The sequence below is a fragment of the Mauremys mutica genome, chromosome 1 (genome assembly GCF_020497125.1).
Source record: "Mauremys mutica isolate MM-2020 ecotype Southern chromosome 1, ASM2049712v1, whole genome shotgun sequence".
NCBI lineage: Eukaryota > Metazoa > Chordata > Testudines > Geoemydidae > Mauremys > Mauremys mutica.
This window is the reverse complement of record NC_059072.1, coordinates 30,167,049-30,188,849: the sequence shown is the minus strand read 5'-3', so window position 1 is coordinate 30,188,849 and position 21,801 is coordinate 30,167,049. Positions and strand designations below refer to the sequence as shown.

At 42.3% G+C, this 21,801-nt stretch overlaps 1 long non-coding RNA gene across 1 annotated transcript; it reads left to right on the top strand.

The window, feature by feature from the left end:
• Nucleotides 1-268: 268 nt before the first annotated feature.
• Nucleotides 269-21,551, top strand: LOC123376086. The gene is made up of 3 exons (XR_006581679.1): nt 269-414; nt 1,313-1,399; nt 21,487-21,551. It is a non-coding gene; the product is annotated as an uncharacterized LOC123376086 (long non-coding RNA).
• Nucleotides 21,552-21,801: the final 250 nt, after the last annotated feature.

The window sequence follows — 21,801 nt, the reverse complement described above, 5'->3', positions numbered from 1 at the left end:
CCAATATGGCTGTTCTTATGTTCTCATGATTCTTTAACTGTTATGTCTGTTGCAGTTTTGCAAGATTTAAATCAGCTAAGGTGGTGGGGTATGATTGGTTAAATAATTGTTTCCTAATGTGATAGGATTGGTTAAATAATTGTTTCATAATGGGGTAAGGTTGGTGAAAAATACTGTTTTGTAGTACTTTAGTCTAAAATGATTGGTTAAGGTATAATTAAGTAGGACCCAAGTTTTAACTATATAAACTGGGGTGCAAAAGGAAGTTCTTTTGAACCTAACTCCAGGACATGGCCCAAGATCAGAGCTGCCAGACCTCAACACCCTGCCTACCATACCGTGGAGAAACTGGAGCCCTGGACGATCTAATCTTAACTGGCCACCAAGAAAAGTTTGTCTGCCTTATTGGGAGTGGTGAGTGTTGTATGCTTAGTGTGTATTCTGTTTTAGTAACTGTTAATAAACAGAGGTTAAGGATATTATTGTGGAAGGCTTTCACTGGTAAAAGACCATGCAGACCTGTAGAGCCCTGAGTCCACCCAAAATGGGTGTTAGTCCTGAGTCCACCAGGAATGGGTGTTAGCCCAAAGCCCACGGAGGGGTAGAGACTGAAATTGTGCTGGTAACAGATGGCCAAATAAAAATTACATGGGGCAACCTTACATCTGGCATTTCCTAACTTTCGAGTTCTTGACTTTGCACTCTTAGCATTCTTTTAGGCAGAGCCATAACTAGGGATTTTTGCACCCGAGGCAAGGGACAAGGGTGGCACATCCAGCTCTTCAGCAGTGGGTTCCTTTTGGAGGGAAGGACCCGCCGCCGAATTTCCACTGAAGAGCCGGATGTGCCGCCCCTCTCCCTTGCTGATGACTGGCAGCAATTCAGTGATGGGTCCCTCAGTCCCTCTCGGAGGGAAGGACTTGCTGCCGAATTTCCGCTGAAGGAGAGACTTTCTGCGCCCCACACTTTCCGTGCCCAAGGCAAGTGCCTCACTCATCTTGCCCTCGTTACAGCACTGCTTTTAGGCTTTGTTTGTTAGTAATTGATAAATAAGTACAATCAGATATTAGACAGTAAACAGAGGTCCAGCTTCTCCCTGACAAGTGCAGCACAGGAACTTCTCAGAATTCCATCAAGACAGCTTAGTATTCGGGAAGACTGTTCCTGCTTCTTTGAAGCCACTGCATCAACTTTTGTGCTGCCCTGGGTACCTGCAAAGGTTATGCATTTCCTCCCTGCCTGATGTTGTGACATTGATCAGTTTTTCTCCATGTTGTGCAATAGTCCTAACCTGTCAATCCTATTGTTCCAGCCTGCCTACCCACTGGGCCAAATTCTCTGCCAGAGTAAATTGGTGCAACTCTGTTACTTTCAATATTGTTTCATCCATTTTAACCAGGTAAGAATATGATCACTCTGTCTAGGACTTAAACATGTTCTTAGCACCTTCTGCATGCCTGAATCCCATCTTGGATTTACAATCTTTAAATCAAATAAATATATACATTTACCTAATGCTGCTTTTGCACCTCCACATCTGGATCTGGCCCAGAAAGTCTGCATCTGTGGTACAGATATTTAGGTACCCACTCAACTTACCACATTTAAAAAGAACCTCAGCCTTTGAGAGAACAGGTGATATAAACATGCTATGAAATCAGACTATGCAGTAACAGCTGTGTGTTCCCAATTCATGTGCCATTAAGCACTGAGTCATTAATCTCACTAGGTAGGGTACTTCAGTGTGCCCTCTAATATTGTTAAATTTGAGATGATGGGGGACAGACTCCTCAAAAAAGGTTAAACTTAAATCTAAGAATGCACTTCATATCTGTACTACTACTCCTACATTGTTAAAGAGGCTGTTTAGTTTTATTTTCTGTGCAAAATACCGTCAATGGAATATTTAACAAATGTAGGAATTCTAAACCCAGTTTTCAAAACTGGACACTTAAATTTGGTGCCCAAATGAATATATAGGCTCACTAAATTGATAGTTTTGCACCTAAATCCCCAGTCAAGTTTCAAATGTGAGATTTGGTGCCCTGATCAGATGCTCTCCTTTAAAAATTTTGGCTAGTGTATGCTAAAAATAAGTGACTGTGTAAAATAGAAAAAAAAACCTTTTGATTACTGTATCATTGTGTGTGGGGGGTGTTTTATTTTTATATACTTGAAATGATACTTCAAAAGGTTACCTTTCTTATCAAGTTGTAATTATGTTGCATAATGAAAACTGTCTTTAATTTTAACACTTGGCAGTATAAAATCAATGACTCAGCACAGCACTACCTACAAGATACAGATCTCGAGAGAAACACAACTCTTGAAATGCCATATCCAAGAACAAACCTGTGTCAGAAGAACCTTTATGTTCTGTCTGCCAGATAGGAACCTCTTTAAATGCTTCAGGTAGGCTTAGCAGAACAACAGATCATCCCTCAATGGCCTCAGCATTCTCAGGAACACATATTTTTATATGAATCCCTTCAAATACCTATCATCCATTATCTATAAGAAACGATATATACATGAATAAGAGAATTACCTACAAAAATCCATTTTTGTTCCAAAAGCCTAGGCTTAACTATTCATTTAACTAATCTAATTTACAATGGTCAATTTCTTAAAAGGTAAAGAGTATTATTAGACCAAATCCATATTTCTCCTTCTGATATGGAACCCCTGGTAAAGATAATTTAAGAAAAAAATGCCAGCTATTTACAATGTAGTTAAATAAACCAAATAAAAAAATGATCGATAGGTTCTCAGACAATGCTAACCAGCCCATCATCCTGTGTTCTTTAAAAAGTCTTTGTTGACTCAAAGCTGGTTGAATACCTTACAAGCACTCATTTTAGCAAAGTAAAAGATGACCAAATTAAAATCTCAAGAAGTGAAACCATTTGTTTATTTATGCAACAGGTTAAAAGGTTGACTTTGCTGTCATTTTTGACACTATATCACCATTGAGCAACATATTATATGATATTGTTTGATCTAGAGTTGCAAATGAAAGTGAACACAGATCGGGATGAATTTGGTTACTGACTGATTAAATCTGACATATTCTCTGTATCTGAAAGATGGTGAATCAGTCAAAATTCGTTCAGTATTTTTTGGACAGTACTCTAGGTAATAAGCAAATTTGAGTCATTGGATCAAATTAATCCTTGGTATAAATACATTGAAATTAATGGTTTTACATAAGGGACTAATTTGGCAGACTGAGAGTAATAAAAACATCCCATATCTTAAATTAATCCCATTTTGAATCTTTTATGGAGCACCTGGCAGAAGTTAAAACAAACTCCCAGCATGCATCAACCCATCAGACTGTGAATTTCAAGAATACAGATTCATGAAATCCTGATGAAAATTGCACCAACAGAGATAATTTTTGACCACTGCCAAGCAGTTGTTTTTAATATGCATTAATCTCATGGGAAGGTTGAGGCTGACAGTTTGAAATGTTGCAAATTCATTGATGTCTGAAGAATTTATAACCAAATCATGCTGTTATTATTTAGGTAGAACTCCTTATTAAAATGAATATGGACTTCTGCTTAAAAGCTGCCGGTACAAAATGGCCATGGTTTAAGCCTAGTTTACATCATTAATTCAGTGCAGCATTGAAAAGAGAAGAGAAATTAGCGTATGTAATTGGTCCTACCACCTCCAGATTAAATACAAACAGCCTCAAGCAAAGATGATTATGTAAACATATTTAACTATTGTTATGAAAAGGATAGTTTTGTGGGCAATGGAATGACCATTCCAAAGAGTTCAATTGATGAGGTAGATTTACAGAAAGGGCGAAGAGGAGAAATGAAGATTAATAATGGAGATTAGAGACCAAATGGGGAAAACCAGAATTAGGATTAATATCCCCCAGATAAAATAAAAAGAGAGCTACTTTATGAGTCTGACAAGAAAAGACTGAGAGAGCAAGCAAAAAAAAATGAAATGAAACTGTAGTGAAAAACTAGAAATCAAGAAAATGAAAAATAAGATGATAGGCTTTTGAGAGGTGATCTGCCCTGCTGAAAGCTTTGTAACAAAGACAGCCATAAAGGGAAAGAAAAACAACAATGGGTCCAGGAAGAGAAGTGGCAGTGGCAGGTTCAAGTGAACTAGTTATTGGAAAGGACAGCAAGGTGTCTCATACTTGAAGCTGATCACACAAGAGCATATTTAAAGCATTATCATAAGATGATCCTCCTGATTTACCCCAAAGCCAGAAACAAAGTCAGAAAGTTCAATTTATTTACTTCACCAAAAGTTACAGAATTCCAATTTCTATTGGGAAAATCCAAACACCCCTAGTTTATATAATTTGTAAAAAATTACATGTGTACATATCTGATGCTGCTGTTCATAAACCTGTCTATCCAATTCCCTAGTATTTTTATTCATGTCCTTTGAATTTTTGAGCTGAAATACCTCTCTGGTATTGAGATCTCTCAAATGTCAACATTTGGCCTTAGCCTATTTTCCATCTAGGACAATAAAGTGATCATTGAATAATGACCAAATAGGATGTTTCACTACTCCAATAGTTACCAGGTGTATATGGGTCAGTCTACTGCAACGTTTGAATACTGTTGTGAAGAACTGAGGTAGCTGATACTTGAGAAGGTGCAACATGTAACTGCACAGACATTCGGTTCATTCTGACTCTGCTTAGGCTTCTGGAACCATTTCCTTCAGACTGGGCATGCTTAGAGGCTCAAATACTAAAATAACAAACCCCACACTTAACACCATGTCATTTCATCTACATAGGGCACTCTAACAGATCTATTTTTACAGCCTCTTCCAAGGACCAGGGAAGGAATAAGGAACAGGAAAAAGGACACCTTGAATAGGGAATAGCCTCTTTATCCTGGTGAGCACTGAGCTTTTCCTTTAAGTTGCCCACCATTGTAGCTCCATTGGTGGAAGCAAAGGTGGGCGTACTAGTGGAAATAAGGGCTCACAATTTTAATCAACATGTCATCAAGACCTGCTTAGAGGTCTAGAAGACACAGTGGGTGAGAAACCAGTGGTTGGTCTGTGTTATTCAGACCAGTGCTACAACAGATTGAGCTGTGTACATAACTGCAACATTAGAAGAAAAAGTTCAGTGTAGATACAGGCCCAGATGCTATGCTATAATCAAAAGCCACAGTGGCTATTACTTCCACCACAATGCAGATTTTCTCTGTGCCTCAGGTCACCAGATTCTCCTCAACCCCTCTCTTCCTTACTGCGACTCAAGTCATCTCCCAACATAGAAGCAAATCTAGCCATCTCTTCAGACCCTCACCAAATTGCCTTCTTAGCTCAGAGAAGACAACTTTACTTGTTAGCCTCCAACTTAAGTTCAGCTCCTGTAGGGTGTAGGATCTAATCCTCTGAAAGAAGGGAGTGATGCTGGATGTTATGTTGGCAATGGTGGTCCTGCTTGGGGTGATGTAAGAAAATGGTTCTGGTCCTAGTGTGGGTTTAGGGATCATCCCCTATTTGAAAGAGTACTTGCTTGTCTGGCAAACAGCTATTTTCTCTTTGTGAAACAGCCATACTCCTCTGATTCAAGTTCTGACTAATAGGTTTAAATTTGCTAGTTGACATGCAGTGCCTGTGGAGCAGGTCTTTATATTTTCATTAGAGAGACATTTATTAGTACACTGAACTGCCTTCAGTACATATTTATTTAAAGAATAAAATAATCCAGTGTTAAAATTTTTACACTCTTGTTGACTACTTCAGCATGCAGTTTAGAGAGCAAACCTAGTCCAAACGTTTCTGTTCACCTGAATCATATTTTTGCTGAACTTATGCATCCATCTGAAAGACTGTTTGGCTGCAAAATGTATAGGCTGCCATACAGTTCAGCTCCTTTCACATGAAAAGGGAATAGGTGATGCTACCATATTGAAGCAAACAAATTGCATTGCATTGTTTTTCAAGCCCACTGCTTCAGTACTGAAAGAACTTACTTCCTGTAGACCACCTCAGGATCTATGTATGCAATATCTGCACCTCAGTCACTGTTTCTTAGGGAGTTATGTTCACTTTCAGGGGAGAAAATTCCTTTTAAAACAGCAGTAACTCCTGCTAAGGCCTGGTCTACACAGCTGGTGGGGAGGAGCTAAGTCAGTCTAAGTTACGCAACTTCAGCTACGAAAATAGCATAGCTGAAGTCGACGTACTTAGAACTACTTACCGCGGTGTCTTCACTGCAGTAGGTCGACTGCTGGTACTCCCCTGTCAACTCCACCTATGCTTCTCGCTCCGGTAGAGTACCAGAGTCGACGGGAGTGCTCAGCGGTCAATTTATCGTGTCTTCACTAGACGCGATAAATCGACCCCTGCTAGATCGATCGCTCTGGAGGTAAGTGTAAACATGCCCTAAGTAGGGAGTGATACTGCTGGGTTTCCAAATGAAACTCAGAAAGAAAGTGACATACTTGGGGCAAGAGAAAGAATAAAAGGATCCTTAGTATTATCAAAGATGTATGAGGACCCCCGGGGAAAAATGATGAAAGAAAAAATCCTCTTAAGTAGGCCATGGATGTGGCAGAGTGGGGGAATTACAACTGAGCAGTGTTCTGTGTAGTATGAGGAGTCTCCCAGGAGATACACTGGACAGTAACAAAGACCAACTTTTCTCTGCCAATTTTCTTTTCAGTTACAGAGGTAATTTATTAATCTGATGGAAGAGAAACAGAGCTATTGGAAGCCACTTACAAGGCACAAGTGAGGGCAAAAATAGGATAGGATATTTTAATGTTAGGCATGTAATCATTAAAATCAATTAATATGAAATGTAAAGTGCTGAAACTTTTCCTGGAAGGTTTTGAAAATCTTAAATTTCATGTGTGCAGCCAAGAGCTCAGCACTCATTGATACCTGTTAGAAGTCTACTATCATTTATGCTCAACCCTTAAATTGCAAATAAATAGAACCCTTTCACAAACATCCCCATGCGGAAAATGTATTCTTTGAAAGCAGAACCATATTTGTTCTGTACATATACATGCTGTACTGCTGAATCTGGGCTTTATTTGCTGTTTACATTGGTTCCAAGGGCTGTGTTAGTGATATTGGTGCTATGTGAAAGGAGGGTGAGGGGAGCCAAGGCGCTGAGTCCTGAAGTGTGTGCTTTAAGGGCTCCTGCCTCAGCTACCCCTGCAGTGCTGCCTTGGTAAGTGGTGCTATGGAGAGCCAGCCTTTTAAGAATTGATGCCCAAGATAGCATGTGGCCACAGAATTTTTAAGGAGCAGTAATAAAGTAAGCCACTCTTGATGTGTCACGTCTCCCTCATGCCACGGAGTCATTACAATCAGTAGAACTGTTGTATGCAAACTAGCTGTAGAGGAAAGAGGGTGACTGCCTGACTTACCTTTGATATCACAATGGCCCCATTTAAGAGTAACCTGAGATGTTGAAGCGAGTTGCCTGTAGCCTACTAATCATAAGTTAGATACAACCTAATTTCTTCAAATATAGACTATGCCTAAGATTTCAATTAATTTTAACTACATGGAACATTTGAAGAAGCTGTGTCATTCCATTATTAAGCTCATTCAAGACAAAGAAAAGAATGACTCAGGTGCAAGGGTTGAATCCCTGCTTTAAGTGCAAAAGGGAATTCAACATTAATTATGGAGTCACGACCAGTACCTACAAAATAGTGGCTAAAAGAACAAAGTTGTGCATGCAACAATATGTACATCATGAGCTTTCTCTCCACCTGACCTTCCCCCCTCTCCACCACAATCTGACCTCTTCTCTTCTATCTCACCTGCTAAATTCATCTCTTGCTACATTATATCTAATTTAGATTGTAAGCTGGTTGGGATGGGGATCCATCTTTTTCTGTAAAGTGCCATGTGCATCTATGTCACTAGCTGCATAATTAACACAAAAGCCATATGTATCTATTGGGTTTCCAGGAAATGGGGCAGGCGAAGCCCGCCCCATGCTAACGGAACCCCCCCAGCCTAAGGGGAGGTGCCACAGAGCCTCAGAAACCCACTAATTGCGGGGGACAACTAATAAAAGAACAGGGACAGGAGTGCGGTCAAAGGGTCATAAGAAGGGAGCCTGACGGGGACACCGAGCAGAGAACCCCGGACAGCGCCCACTGCTCCTCGAAGGCGTCAAGGGAGCCAGCGGACGCCGCCCAGAGGAACTCCGCCCGGAGACGTGAACGGACTAAGGATCGGAAACAAGCCCCACAGTCGCAGGAGTCTCCATTGGCCAACTGCCTCTCCCTGGTCACGTAGATGGCCATTTTTGCCAGGGCGAGGAGGAGGTTGATCAGGAGGTCCCGCGACTTCGTGGGGCCATGGATAGGGAGTGCATGGAGAAGGAGGTGGGGGGAAAAGTGCAGCCAGAAACGCAATAGGAGATTAGTGAGGAGCCGGTATAGGGGCTGCAGCCTGGCGCACTCTATGTAAACGTGCGCCAGGGTCTCCCTCACGCCGCAGAAGGGGCAGGTGTCTGGAACAGGGGTAAACCGCGCCAAGTACACGCCCGTGCTCACGGCCCCATGGAGGAGCCGCCAACTGATATCCCCGACGGGCCTCGGGACCAGGGTGGAGTACAGGCTGGCCCACCGGGGCTCCTCACCCTCCAGAGGTGGCATGAGGTCCCGCCACTTGGTGTCGGGGCGGGACACGAGGGTGAGGAAGTGAAGGGTGTGGAGCACGAGCACGTAGAGCTGCTTCCTTGGCGCAGTTTGGAAACGGACCGGCTGCAGATCGTGCAGCCGGCTGGCGGAGAAGGGGCGGGGGGGCCGGTCGGGTCCACGGGGCAGAGGCCCGATGAAAAGGTCTGGAGGGCTCGGGGTGGGGGGTGGGCGGGGCGTGCCCTCACGCAGGACCCGGTCGAGGTAGGCCCGAGCAGCGGGCGGCAAAGCGGCCTTCACCTCCTGTAGTACAAGCCGGGGAGTACAAGGTCTGGAGAGCCCCATCTGCCGAGCGAGCGTCAGGGGATCCAGCCAGTCTCCCCGGTCGTAGTCCAGGAGGTCTCCGACCCTGGTAGCTTCCGCCAGGACCAACTGTAGTGGGGCAGTTACCCCACTCCGGCCCTGAATGAGTTAAAGGGAAACACAGATGGGGCCACGGCCCAATCAGGCCACAGCAGGCCCTATAAAAGGTCTGCTAGCCAGGAGCTCAGGCAGACTGTCTCTCTAGCTGTGGAGAGAGACGGGCTTGGCTGCTTGGGAGCTCCGCAGGGTACCTAGATTGGAGCAGGGCTGGGGAAAGGCCAGAGGAGCTGGGGAGCTCCAGGCTGGAAAACCCCCAGGCTGCAGGCCTTGGTAAAAGCCGGGAAGGGTACTGGGGTTGCAGAGGTGCAGCCCAAGGAAGGCAAAGGCAGCAGGTCCAACCCCCCCCCTTGCTGACGATGAGTGGTATAGACTGCAGTATGTCCCAGTGAGCGGGGGCTAGATGGTGACTGGAAGTAGCCACTGAGGTGAGGTGGGGGTAGAGAGTTGGGGGCTCCCCTTGGTGGGGAGACCCAGAGAGTGGGGGTACTGCCAGGGGGCAGCACCCAAGGTAAAGGGGCACCAGGGTCCGAGAGGGACATGGGGGCCAGTGGCAGCGGGACATTGGCCAGCAGAGGGTGCTCTGGAGCTGGAGAGCTAATTCCTAGGACAACCAGCAGGAGGCATTGCACTGGTGAGTCCTTGCATCGCTACACCTTATTTAAAAGAAAGTAAGTTAAAAACTCAAAAATGAGGAAGTGCCAGGATTAAGGGTGCCCATGCAACCTCAGTCTGAACCCCTTCTGTGTTTGCATTATGATACAGTCTTTAATTACATGATCACATACTTTTTCCCTACAGTACCACTGCTTCATTCAATGCACAGGATGAATGGTGCAAAACTGCATGAGCAGCTATTCAGCATTTTGGTTTATCCTCATTGTTCATTGTGTGAGCCTTATTTACTGCATACTATTCAAACCCTGTTCTGAATACAGAATTATTAATTTCCTCACAGGCTTTTCTGTAATGCTCACTGCTATACTATCAAAGTGCTTTGCAAACATTCATTAATTTTCACAACACCCTACTGAGGTAAGAGGCTATTACTATCTTCATTCCACAGATGAGGAACTGAGGTGTAGTGTAGAGACAGACAGACAGAGCCTGGAGTACTGGGCCTACCACAAGGTCTGAGGCCTGAACCAGAGGTTGTGTATTAAAAGTAGATATTTATAAGTTTATGAATTTGGCAGAGTTGTTGCTAGCATATTAGGTATTACTAAGGTTCCATGTCTGTCATGGAAGTTACAGATTCCATGACTTTCCCAAAAATAACTTATTGACAAGAAGATTGACTCATTCATTCCTTTTAATTTATTTTAGCAAGTAATCCCAAAACCACGTCTGTGATTGATGATACAGGATGAAATTTATACATAACAAGACAGAATTCATCTGTTGTAAGCAGCAGTCTTATGACAGCAGACTGACACAACAGATTTGTTCTGCAACAAGATACCACTTATGGGAATGATCCTTCCAACCGTTACTCAGGCAAGGAGTCCCACTGACTTCCAGGGGAGGCTAATCATATGAGTAAGGGTTTAAAGCAGTGGCTCTCAAACCTTTTTTTACTGGTGACCCCTTTCACATAGCAAGCCTCTGAATGCGACACCCCTTATAAATTAAAAACACTTTTTTATATATTTAACACTATTATAAATGCTGGAGGCAAAGCAGGGTTTGGGGTGGAGGCTGATAGCTCACGACCCCCCGTGTAATAACCTCGTGACCCCCTGAGGGGTCCCAACCCCCAGTTTGAGAACCCTTGGGTTAAAGGACAAAATTTGTTAACAATAATTATCCAAAAAGAGAGAAACTGTAGGATTTAAAGTAAATCATTTTAGTGTTCCAAAAACATCCCAGAAATCAGAGTGATAGGCTGAAGGAAGTAACAAAGCAAAGAAAAATATTTTGAGTTATTTGATAAGAGACATCCCAAGCAAATAGGAAAATAAGGCATCACTTTCAAACTGGCAAAGAAAATAAAGGCAGCGTATCAAGTCAGAACAAAGATTAGTGGCTTTCTCATTTTGTCCAAAGCAAAGTATCAGCTACAAGGACAGAGCCATGTCACAATAAGAAGTTGTTTTGTTATTAAAACGGTCACCTGGCCTTTTGTAGCAGTGGTTTAAAGTACCAGAGCAATACCCACACTCTATCATAGCAAATCAGGAATGCTGGGGCAGCTTTGAATCACTTTGCTGCCCTGGAGTTGCTTACCTGGTCATTCAAGGATTCCCTTAGCATAAGGGAACCCTTCTGTATTTTAGAGCCACCACAGCAAAGAGGGAGCATGGCTGATGTATTCTTCTGCTTTGGTGATCCCTGGCTGCCATATGTCCACAGAGCTTGTTCTAAGCAGCAGTTTAGCGTGAGAGAGAGAGAGGGTGTGTGTGTGTGTGTGTGAACATGCACAAACCCCTTGGCTGAAGATCAAGGTAGGGGCATGACCACAGAAAACTGAATGATGAAAATATTTAATGTTTAGCTTTTTTCTGGTGATCCTACAATTCATTTTTACTGTGAAAATCCTAAGTAACAAATAAATCTACCTTTAAAGATCTGTGTGGTGTATTGAAAACTGTGATCTAGCCCTTTAAATTTATAGGCAGTCTCCTGGTTCTGCCTGCAGGTAGGGAGCGCTGCAAAGAGGTGTTTGAATTTGCGATCAGCCCGAGGCAGCCAGCCTAGAGTAATTTGGGTGAGTTGTGACTTGGATTTAGGGCAGTGGTTCCCAAAGTAGGGTTCCTGGGATTATGTGGGGGTCTTTCCCTTAAGCCAGGGCCATTGTTCTCAAAATGGTCTCTTACGCACAACATGACCTTATATGCACTGTGTGTGATAGGTCACACTGGCAGTACCAGAAATAAAAAGGGTCCAGGACACTTGGAAAGGTGCCAAGGAGTCTTCGGAGAAAAACATTTGGAAACCCCAGATTTAGGGAGCAGTCTGTTTTGTCACTGTGTTTTGGGTTCTTGTATGTTTATCAATCTGAAGTCTAAGAAATAAAGTAGTGTTAGATTGCAACCTACCAGCAACGGGATTTTATATTTTAATCTATTTCTCTGTTTGCCACGAAACAATCATTGTAGATGTTTTCAAACTGATTGGTACCTTTATTACTTGACATTGTAGAAAAAACACCTGTTTTTTAAAAGCATGCTATGGGAGTGAGGCTCTTTTGCTTGCCCTTTTCTGAACAAGTCTCCAGGCTCTTCAAGTAAAACCCGTCACTCTTTCTGGGATCTGTTTTATGCAAAAAAAACCCCACTACAGTCTCACTGCAAACAGTGTCGCACTTTTGGGCGATCTATCCATCCAGACAAGAGAGTTTATAAGTCCTTTTTAAAGGAAGTTTTATAAATCTGAAATAATTGTACAGTATTGAATAATTGTATTCCTCGTGTTCTAAAAGCTACTGCACTTGAGATTTGGAAAATACCAACATCACAGGATTCAGAAAACAGTGGCTAGAGTTTTGATTGTATGAGGCAACATCCTTCTGTCTAAAATAATATTAACACTGAAGAAATATTCATCTTCCCCAAGAGAAAATTTCCCTTCTTACTTTAATGAAAGAGTTATTTGCTGCAGCTGCTGTTTTGATACTAACATCTGTCCATGCCATATGGAGAATATTGCCTTTAAAAAGAAGACTACTACATTGTGTGCCAAATGCTATCATTTATACACTACTAATGAATGAACTAAGATTAAGTACTGGAAAAAATTGTAACATGCAAAACTTGAGAAATGTCAGTTAATGTAAACAGTCAGTTAAAATAAATGTACTGCAAAGTGAGAAAATTAAAAAAAGATATTTCTGTGAAACAATACAGGACTCTTTGGAGTGTATGAGTTTGAACCAAAGCTCATTGAAGTCAATGGAAAGACTCCAGTTGACGTCAGTGGACCTTGGATCAGGCCCTACACAAGGACAAAACTTGTTTGAGAAGCAGCATGAATTTAACTACTATAATTTATAGCTAAGTCTCAGACTATTAAGTGTCAGATTTTCAAACAGTGAGAAGGCCAGACCAAAAGCAATTTTTGTGGGTAAAAATGGGTATTTAGTTAGAGATGTACAAGCACACCAAACTTTCATTCAATAAATATGCATGTATTCATAGATTCTAGGGCTGGAAGGGACCTTGAGAGGTCATCGAGTCCAGTCCCCTGCCCTCATGGCAGGACCAAATACTGTCTAGACCATCCCTGATAGACATTTATCTAACCTACTCTTAAATAGCTCCAGAAATGGAGATTCCACAACCTCCCTAGGCAGTTTATTCCAGTGTTTAACCACCCTGACAGTTAGGAACTTTTTCCTAATGTCCAACCTAAACCTTCCTTGCTACAGTTTAAGCCCATTGCTTCTTGTTCTATCCTTAGAGGCTAAGATGAACAAGTTTTCTCCCTCCTCCTTATGACACCCTTTTAGATACCTGAAAACTGCTATCATGTCCCCTCTCAGTCTTCTCTTTTCCAAACTAAACAAACCCAATTCTTTCAGCCTTCCTTCATAGGTCATGTTCTCTGACCTTTAATCATTCTTGTTGCTCTTCTCTGGACCCTCTCCAATTTCTCCACATCTTTCTTGAAATGCAATGCTCAGAACTGGACACGATACTCCAGTTGAGGCCTAACCAGTGCAGAGTAGAGTGGAAGAATGACTTCTCGTGTCTTGCTTATAACACACCTGTTAATGCATCTCAGAATCATGTTTTCTTTTTTTGCAACAGCATCACACTGTTGACTCATATTTAGCTTGTGATCCACTATAACCCCTAGATCCCTTTCTGCCGTACTCCTTCCTAGACAGTCTCTTCCCATTCTGTATGTGTGAAATTCATTGTTCCTTCCCAAGTGCAGCACTTTTCATTTGTCTTTATTAAACTTCATCCTGTTTACCTCAGACCATTTCTCCAATTTGTCCAGATCATTTTGAATTATGACCCTATCCTCCAAAGCAGTTGCAATCCCTCCCAGTTTAGCAAACTTAATAAGCGTACTTTCTATGCCAATATCTAAGTTGTTGATGAAGATATTGAACAGAGCCAGTCCCAAAATACACCCCTGAGGAACCCCACTTGTTATACCTTTCCAGCAGGATTGGGAACCATTAATAACTACTCTCTGAGTACGGTTATCCAGCCAGTTATGCACCCACCTTAGAGTAGACCCATCTAAGATGTATTTGTCTAGTATTGATATTTATTGTTTGCATGTGTCCATGTATTTCTCATTCTTCGAAAATCTGATTCTAAGTGATGTGTATCAGTAAAGGCATAGAAATTCTCTCCTAACTAGTGTAAATAAGAAATTATGGATACATACTTAGTACTACCTACAAAAAAAAAATCTGTTAAAGGAACATTTTTGCATCAGACCTGTGTATGGAATGAGGCAGGGGTCCTGTGGAAGAAATAGTATGCTGTCATGAAATTAAAGAAGGTACAGGCCACCTAAAATTTGACATTTCCTAGCTTTAGGGTGCTTGATTCTGCAAAGTACAGTACATAAGATTTTAAGAAGAGAGGATTTTGCATGTAGTTTTCTAGTTTTGGGGTTTTTTAAAGAAATCGGTAAAAACAAATTATGTGTAACTAACATTCCCACTATCCTGCACCATTAACAGAATTTAAAACCTGAACCTTCAGCACTGCTGCAGAGACTGCTACCACTTGAGCTACAGGCTAACTACATTAAATGGCAACACAAGTAGGCTGTCTCAGAGGGGAGAATTGGATGTCTGGGTCCAAATGCTAGGGAGACTGGCATGGCGCACCCATCACTCAGGATTGGGGAAGTCTTGCCCCATGTTGTGCCCCCAGGTGTGCAGATAGGATGAGCCACTAGGGCTTTGTGCTGGGTCCAGGAGTAACTGAGGGGGGAACCTGGCCCAGCTCTCTCTCCCCACACTTGAGAACTGGGGGGAGTACCAGTTCTGTGACCTCTAGTCAGCCACCAGCAAGTCTCTTGAGGTAATTGCTTATAGTCCTGACGGCCTTGCCGGTGTGGCGGTATTACTGGGTGAGCTCTATTCACCGCAGGGTAGTACCCCCTTCAGGTGATTAGCTCCACCCAGTTCAACACCCCCTCTCTTCTTCCATTGTACTCTCCTACTACTTACAGTCACAGTACAGCCACTTCATAACTAAGGCCTCTGGCCAGGTCATTCTGTTTTCCCCTTCTGAGAGAGTCTTTCCAATTCTCTCTGAACAAGCAGCATCAGGCAGTCTTCACACCCTCTGCCCTATATCACTCCCACAGTGACTCGGGCAGTCTTCTAGTTCACTGCACCAAGCAGTGCCACACTGGATTCCAGAGCAGTTAAGGTCCATGACTACATCAACCTTACTTCTCTCCCACCTGGACCATTTTCTACCATGCTTCTCCAAGCTCTTCACTTTCTAGCCTTCCTAGTCAGACTCCTCTCTCTTAGGCCTACTAGGTAAACCCTTTCTCAGGGATTCCTAATCCTACTTTCCTCAACTCAAGGAGAGAAAGTAAACACTGGCTCCCTGCCATCTCCCACACTATTGCTGGCCTCCTGCCTTTATAGAAGCCCCATCTGTTCCTTCACAGGCAAGCTTCTGCCTCATTAGCAGCCTCCCCACAGCCTAAATCTCCCCCATTTGCAGATAAATTGGCTGATTGGGTCCAGCTGGCCTAACTCAACTCTTTCAGGGCTGGTGTGAGGATTAAATCTCCTCACAGGTCATGGCTGCTCAAGCCCATAGCAACTTCTTAAACCCTTCCTGCCTGGGGCAGGTTTTGTACACCCCGTCAAACATGTTTAATGGAAAATGTTTGGTAACCTAAATGTAGGGGTTTCTACTCACTCCCCCTATAATGGTTAGAAACATTTGGTGTCTGATCCTGTAAAGTGGCGAGTCCCCTTAACACTCACTAAATTCAATGGGAATGTACTTACTTTGATGTATCAGCAGTGAATGCTGTCTATGCCACCAGCACAGTGACATATGTTAAGGTTCCACAATCTCAATATTCAGATATTTACATAAAGGATTGTTCAATAAATTCTCAAACACCCACCAGTAAAATAAAGACGAAAGCCCCTCCACAGCCTGTAGCCCCTCTCCCCTTCACATCTCCAAGCCACTCGTTCACAGCATGGCTGGTGCTTTAAATGAAGGATATCCAGCTTCCCAGAAGACTACACAGGACCACCTGATGAAGCATGCATCAGGCTGCTCCAGCACTGCAGTCACCAGCTCCCAGCAAAGGGGGAGAGAGAGAGAGAGAGAGAGAGATCTGACCCAGCACTGACCACTTAGAGCCAGCTGAGATGCAAGAAGGATTCTAGACCAGGAGAACCAGTGAGGCCGACTGGAGTCAGGAGGGGGTGAAAAAGATAAAGATGACTTTTATTTAAGCTGATCAATGCTATAGGGCTGCAATACTGCTTCTCGAGACTTGAAACCTCAGCCTACCATCCACCTCAAGAAGGTGCCAAGGAGGGAGCTTGGAGTTGGAGGATCGGGGATTGATAAGAAGTGGGGAACTGTACTAGTTAACTGTAACCCTTTCCTTCTCCATATTCTGTTTTCCTGTTCCCAGTAAAGTCCCCCATTTCTTATAATGTTGGTTTGGGTGTGTAATTGCTTTGCTGGGATTTGTTTTGTTTATTTTGTTGCCCCTCATGTGCTGGACCTTACACTCTTGCCAGCTAGTAGTATATGATTATACTACAGTACTCCCTGTGTCCATGGCACTATAGGGCATCACCTTGGGCAGAGGTGCCAGGGACCAGAAAATAACCCCAGGATCTGACCACATGAGAGGGATAATGCTACTTCAAATCTTGGTGTTAGCAAGCAGCTGGGATAGAGACAGGGGAGAAGGCTTGAGCCACATCTTGAGGAAGGGCAACATAAAGTTTAGCCCTAACATGAATAGTATCTGAAACCTTGCAGAAGGCATTCTCAGTACCTTTTTGGGTCAATCCTGCCATGTGCACTGTATAATATTTGCATTATGCTAGTCACTTGTCAAAATTTGACAGGTTCAAAGGAAACAACTGTTAAATTTATTGCTAGCATGGAGGAAATTTTTTTAACTTCTGTAGACTCAAAGGAATTATAAACTATATGTTGCAAGGGTTTTTGTGAAGATAAAAAGAAAATGACTGTTTAGCGGTGACATGTGTCAGCTATAATATACCAGCTTTCAGAAAGCTGTGTGGGGTTTTTCTTAGACATATGGCAACATTTGGAGGTTTAAAGTGTTGAAAAGTCTAGGCAGGGAAAACATGGACGTTTTAATAAAGGTTCCAGAGAACATGAGCACCTGTTCACAAGTTAAAGGAACAAAGAATGGTGAACTGAAGAAAACTGAAATAAATCATAGCCTTCATTGCTTACTCTTTAATGTACAGTCATAACTTGATCCTAGTTTAAATGCACAATGATTATTTGAGGCATCTACTTTTTGCATCTCATTTCAAAACACATTAACACCTGGAAAAAAAAACATCATCTAATCAAGACTTTAAGCAAATTCAAAACAGGATTTCACATGTTTTGTGTAATAAATGCTACCCACCCGACTTAACATAAGAGAGCTCTTAGATTTTCATCAGCTAAATGGGATACTATTGCTGGTAGATGTTTGTAATGACTTCAATTTTAAGTTTTTATATTGGAATCCAAAGGAATTTAAAGTAATACTTTTTAAAAATAGTTTTTAGCAGCAAGGGCAGCAGAAAAGATACAATAACATTTCTCCACAGTAATGGAGGCCATGTAAATTGGCTTACCTCATACAAGACACTCCCTTCTTTCAATCTAATCATAAATCAAGAATGTAATCAGCATTGCAGGACAGTAGGTCAAAAAAGCAGGTATGTTTAAAAAAAAAAAAGCTCTTAATTGGATAACCTGTCAAGATTCACAAACTCCATGTCCAAGCACTGCAGTACAAAAGTGAGACACTGGGAGGATAAGGGACAAATGCTAAACATAGTGCAGATTGGACAGAGACACCAGAAAGAGACATTAGAAGATAATAAGGTTATAAATAACAGTCAACATGGATTTGTCAAGAATAAATCATTTCAAACCAACCTAATAGCTTTCTTTGACAGGGTAACACGCCTTGTGGAGAGGGAGGAAGCGATAATGTGGTATATCTTTACTTTAGTAAGGTTTTTGATGCTGTCCTGCACGACCTTCTCATAAACACACTAGGGAAATATAGCCTATGGAGCTATTATAAGGTGGGTGCATAACTGGTTGGAAAACTGTTCCCAGAGAATAGTTATCAGCAGTTCACAGTCAAGCTGGAAGGGCATATCAAGTGGGGTCCCGTAGGGATCTGTGCTGGGTCCCGTCCCATTCAATATCTTCATACATTGTATGCCATTATCTAAATAGAATATACTTATAAAGTATGTGGACAATACCAAGCTGTGAGAGGGGTTTGAAGTGCTTTGGAGAATAGGATTAAAATTCAAAATGATCTGGACAAACTGGAGAAATGGTCTGCAGTAAATAGGATGAAATTCAATAAGGACGAATACAAAGTACTCCACTTAGGAAGGCACAATCAATTGCTCACATACTAAATAGGAAATGACTGCCTAAGAAAGAGTACTGCAGAAAGGGCTCTGGGGGTCATAGTGGATCACAAGCTAAATATGAGTCAACAGTGTAACGCTGTTGCAAAAAAAAAAAGGGCAAATATAATTCTGGGATGTATTAGCAGGAGCGTTGTAAGCAAGACACGAGAAGTAATTCTTCCACTCTACTCCTGCTGATAAGGCCTCAGCTGGAGTATTGTGTCCCATTCTGGGTGCCACATATCAGGAAAAGTTTGGACAAATTGGAGAAAGTCCAGAGGAGAGCAACAAAAATGACTAAAGGTCTAGAAAACATGACCTATGGGGATAGATTGGAAAAAATTGAGTTTGTTTAGTCTGGAGAAGAGAAGATGGAGGGAGGGGATATGATAACAGTTTTCATGTACATGAAAGGTTGTTACAAGGAGGAGGGTGAAAAATTGTTCTCATTAACCTCTAAGGTTAGGACAAGAAGCAATGGGCTTAAATTGCAGCAAAGGAAGTTTAGGATGGATGTTAGGAAAAAATTCTCAACTGTCAGGGTGGTTAAGCACTGGAACAAATTATCTAGCGAAGTTGTGGAATCTCCATCATTGGAGGTTTTTAAGAACAGGTTAGACAAACACCTTTCAGAAATGGTCTAGTTTTTTACTTAATTTTGCTTTTAGTGCAGGGGACTGGAATAGATGACCTACTGAGGTCCCTTCTAGTCCTACTCTTCTATGATTCTATGATTATTTATTTGTATTACCATAGCACCTAGGAGCACCAGTCATGGACCAGGACCCCATTGTGCTAAGTCCCTGCCCCAAGGAGCTTACAATCTAAGTGTAAGACAAGAGATAGATGGAGACAGACAAGGGAGTACAAGTTAAATAGTAAGACAAGAGAAACATCTGCCACCTACAGCCTAGAAGTCAAAGACCTATGTCCACAAATGGTCAGATAACAAGGAACAAGCCATTTATAACAAGTAGCACAGCAAAGCAACGGGACCTCCTCAGACCAGAGCAACAGAAAATGCAGTTCACTGAGACTTTACTGGCATGACAAGCTATTAGAAGTGTTGTTAAAGTGACAGCCACCCCCCCTCCCGTCTTTCATGGATGGGTCTGATGTATCTAGGGTACGGTTACACCTTTTGTTTGGGGTTTTATCTGCTGTGTCCATTCCTGGTTTGGGGACAGGTTGTTATATAGTCCAATGCCATCTCACATGTATCTCTCCTTTCTCACAATCATTTTTCCTCATCCCTTTTTGATGAGAAGTCTTATGATTCTTGATGATTTGAAGAAATTATTTTCTTCTTGCACTTCATATTTTAGACATGGGAATAGAAAGTGTGAGCAGTCAGGAAGGCACATGGTGGCCAACCACTGTTTTCCAGTTCCATTTCTCCACATACTATTTCTCTTCGCAGCTTTTCCAACTCCTAGTGGGCCAGAGAAGGGCATACTGATATCAGCCACCTAGGTCAGGACATGTCCCTCACTCTAATAGTGACACACAGGCATGGAATGATCAGAGACCCAGGCAGTGGGGAAACCTCACCAGCAGAAACAGCACCATGGGCCACACCAGCTCAAGCCCCACACAAAGGAGATAATCAGCATGTATTTTGGTTTTCGGGGGTCAGCCCTCCCACCATCTGTTTGAAAGGCTATTCTGCCTCTGTCAGGCCACAGCAGCAGATGCCACACAATGCTAAATTCACTCATTATTCTTGATATGCACCAAGGGCCTAGATGTCAGGTATGTGGCCAAGATGTGTTTCCTGACATACTCAGTAGCCAGCACATACTGCTGACAGGACCTTGCAAGAGTTTTGCATTGTACTTTCTTGTAGAATCACTATCCTCTCCCCATGCACTCTGGCAGCTGAAGGCCTCAAGCCTGTGCTTCTGGCCTATGCCCTGCCCCCATTTCCCTACAATCTCCTGACACTACTACAGTTTGTGTTTGCACAACTGGGCCTGACCTATGCAGGCCCATCCCCATCCCCTCATGCCCCACAGTTATTTACTTAAGTTGTGCAGTTTGCAGGGTACTTAGCTGGAGGCTACTCCTGCAAATGTGACCCAAAATACAGTTACTTATGACAAAGCAAGATGGGGGTATGGGAGGAAAGCAGCATTTCTTTGGGTGCTTGAGAAGCAGAATACATTTTCAGTTTACATACATAACTCTAAATTGTCCACTTTATTATAAGTTAAATAAAGAAGCTTCTGTTCCAAACTCAGTGTTTTCTTTATTAATGCAGGCCCTAGTTTTGCAGGAGGCTAAAGCCCATCCTACGATCTCACCCCAGTTGTCAATGCCCACGGGTGGTTAGGGTTTAGGGACTTTCTTCCGCTGGACATTTATTGAGACTGGCGGGAAGTGAGATGAAGAAACTCCTGATATGTTGACTTGGGTTTTTTATATAAATACTGAGGAGGTTTGGTGGGGGGAGTTGTGACTGTGTTCCCTTTCTCTTCAATAAGATTCCTGTGTTCCTTATTCCACTGGCGAGTGGAGAACTGCTCGTGAAGGGTGACTAAGGAGTTAATTTTAGCTTTGGGAAAAATAAAGTAAGACTCTAGGCAGAGGCACGAGACTTTGTTGTTTTAGTTATTTTCAAAATAGGACCCCTAAAAATTTTGAATCTCACCCTTGTAGCTGCCATTTGCATCCCTGACGGAAAGGCTGCACTTGTAATACAGCATATGACTATGGCAAGGAGTACAAGTGTGGCATATGAACATGAGACAAAGGCAACCATACATTACAAACAACTAAAGCATTACTAGTCATGGAGAATAACTGAGAACATAAACCTGCTCATGAAGTGAAATATTTAATTTTCATTGTAAATTTCAGCTCCTTCCTCTACCAACAAACAGGAAAGTCCACAATGGGAGTTTGGAAAATCAAGTATCTTCAACACATCAAGACAGCAGAATTGACACAACTGCGGGCCACTCGTCCTAAAAACATTCCATGTCAGTTTGATTTCCTAATGATATATAATCAATGTTCAAGTTAATGTATAAGTTAGTTTGCAGAAACAGAAGGAGTCTGGTTTTGAAAGAGTCAGATAATAATTGTGTTAGATATTCTTAATGAACTTAAAGATGGGACGGTGAAGAGGATAACTAGTATTATGTCATCACAATGATTTATTTCTGCATAGTT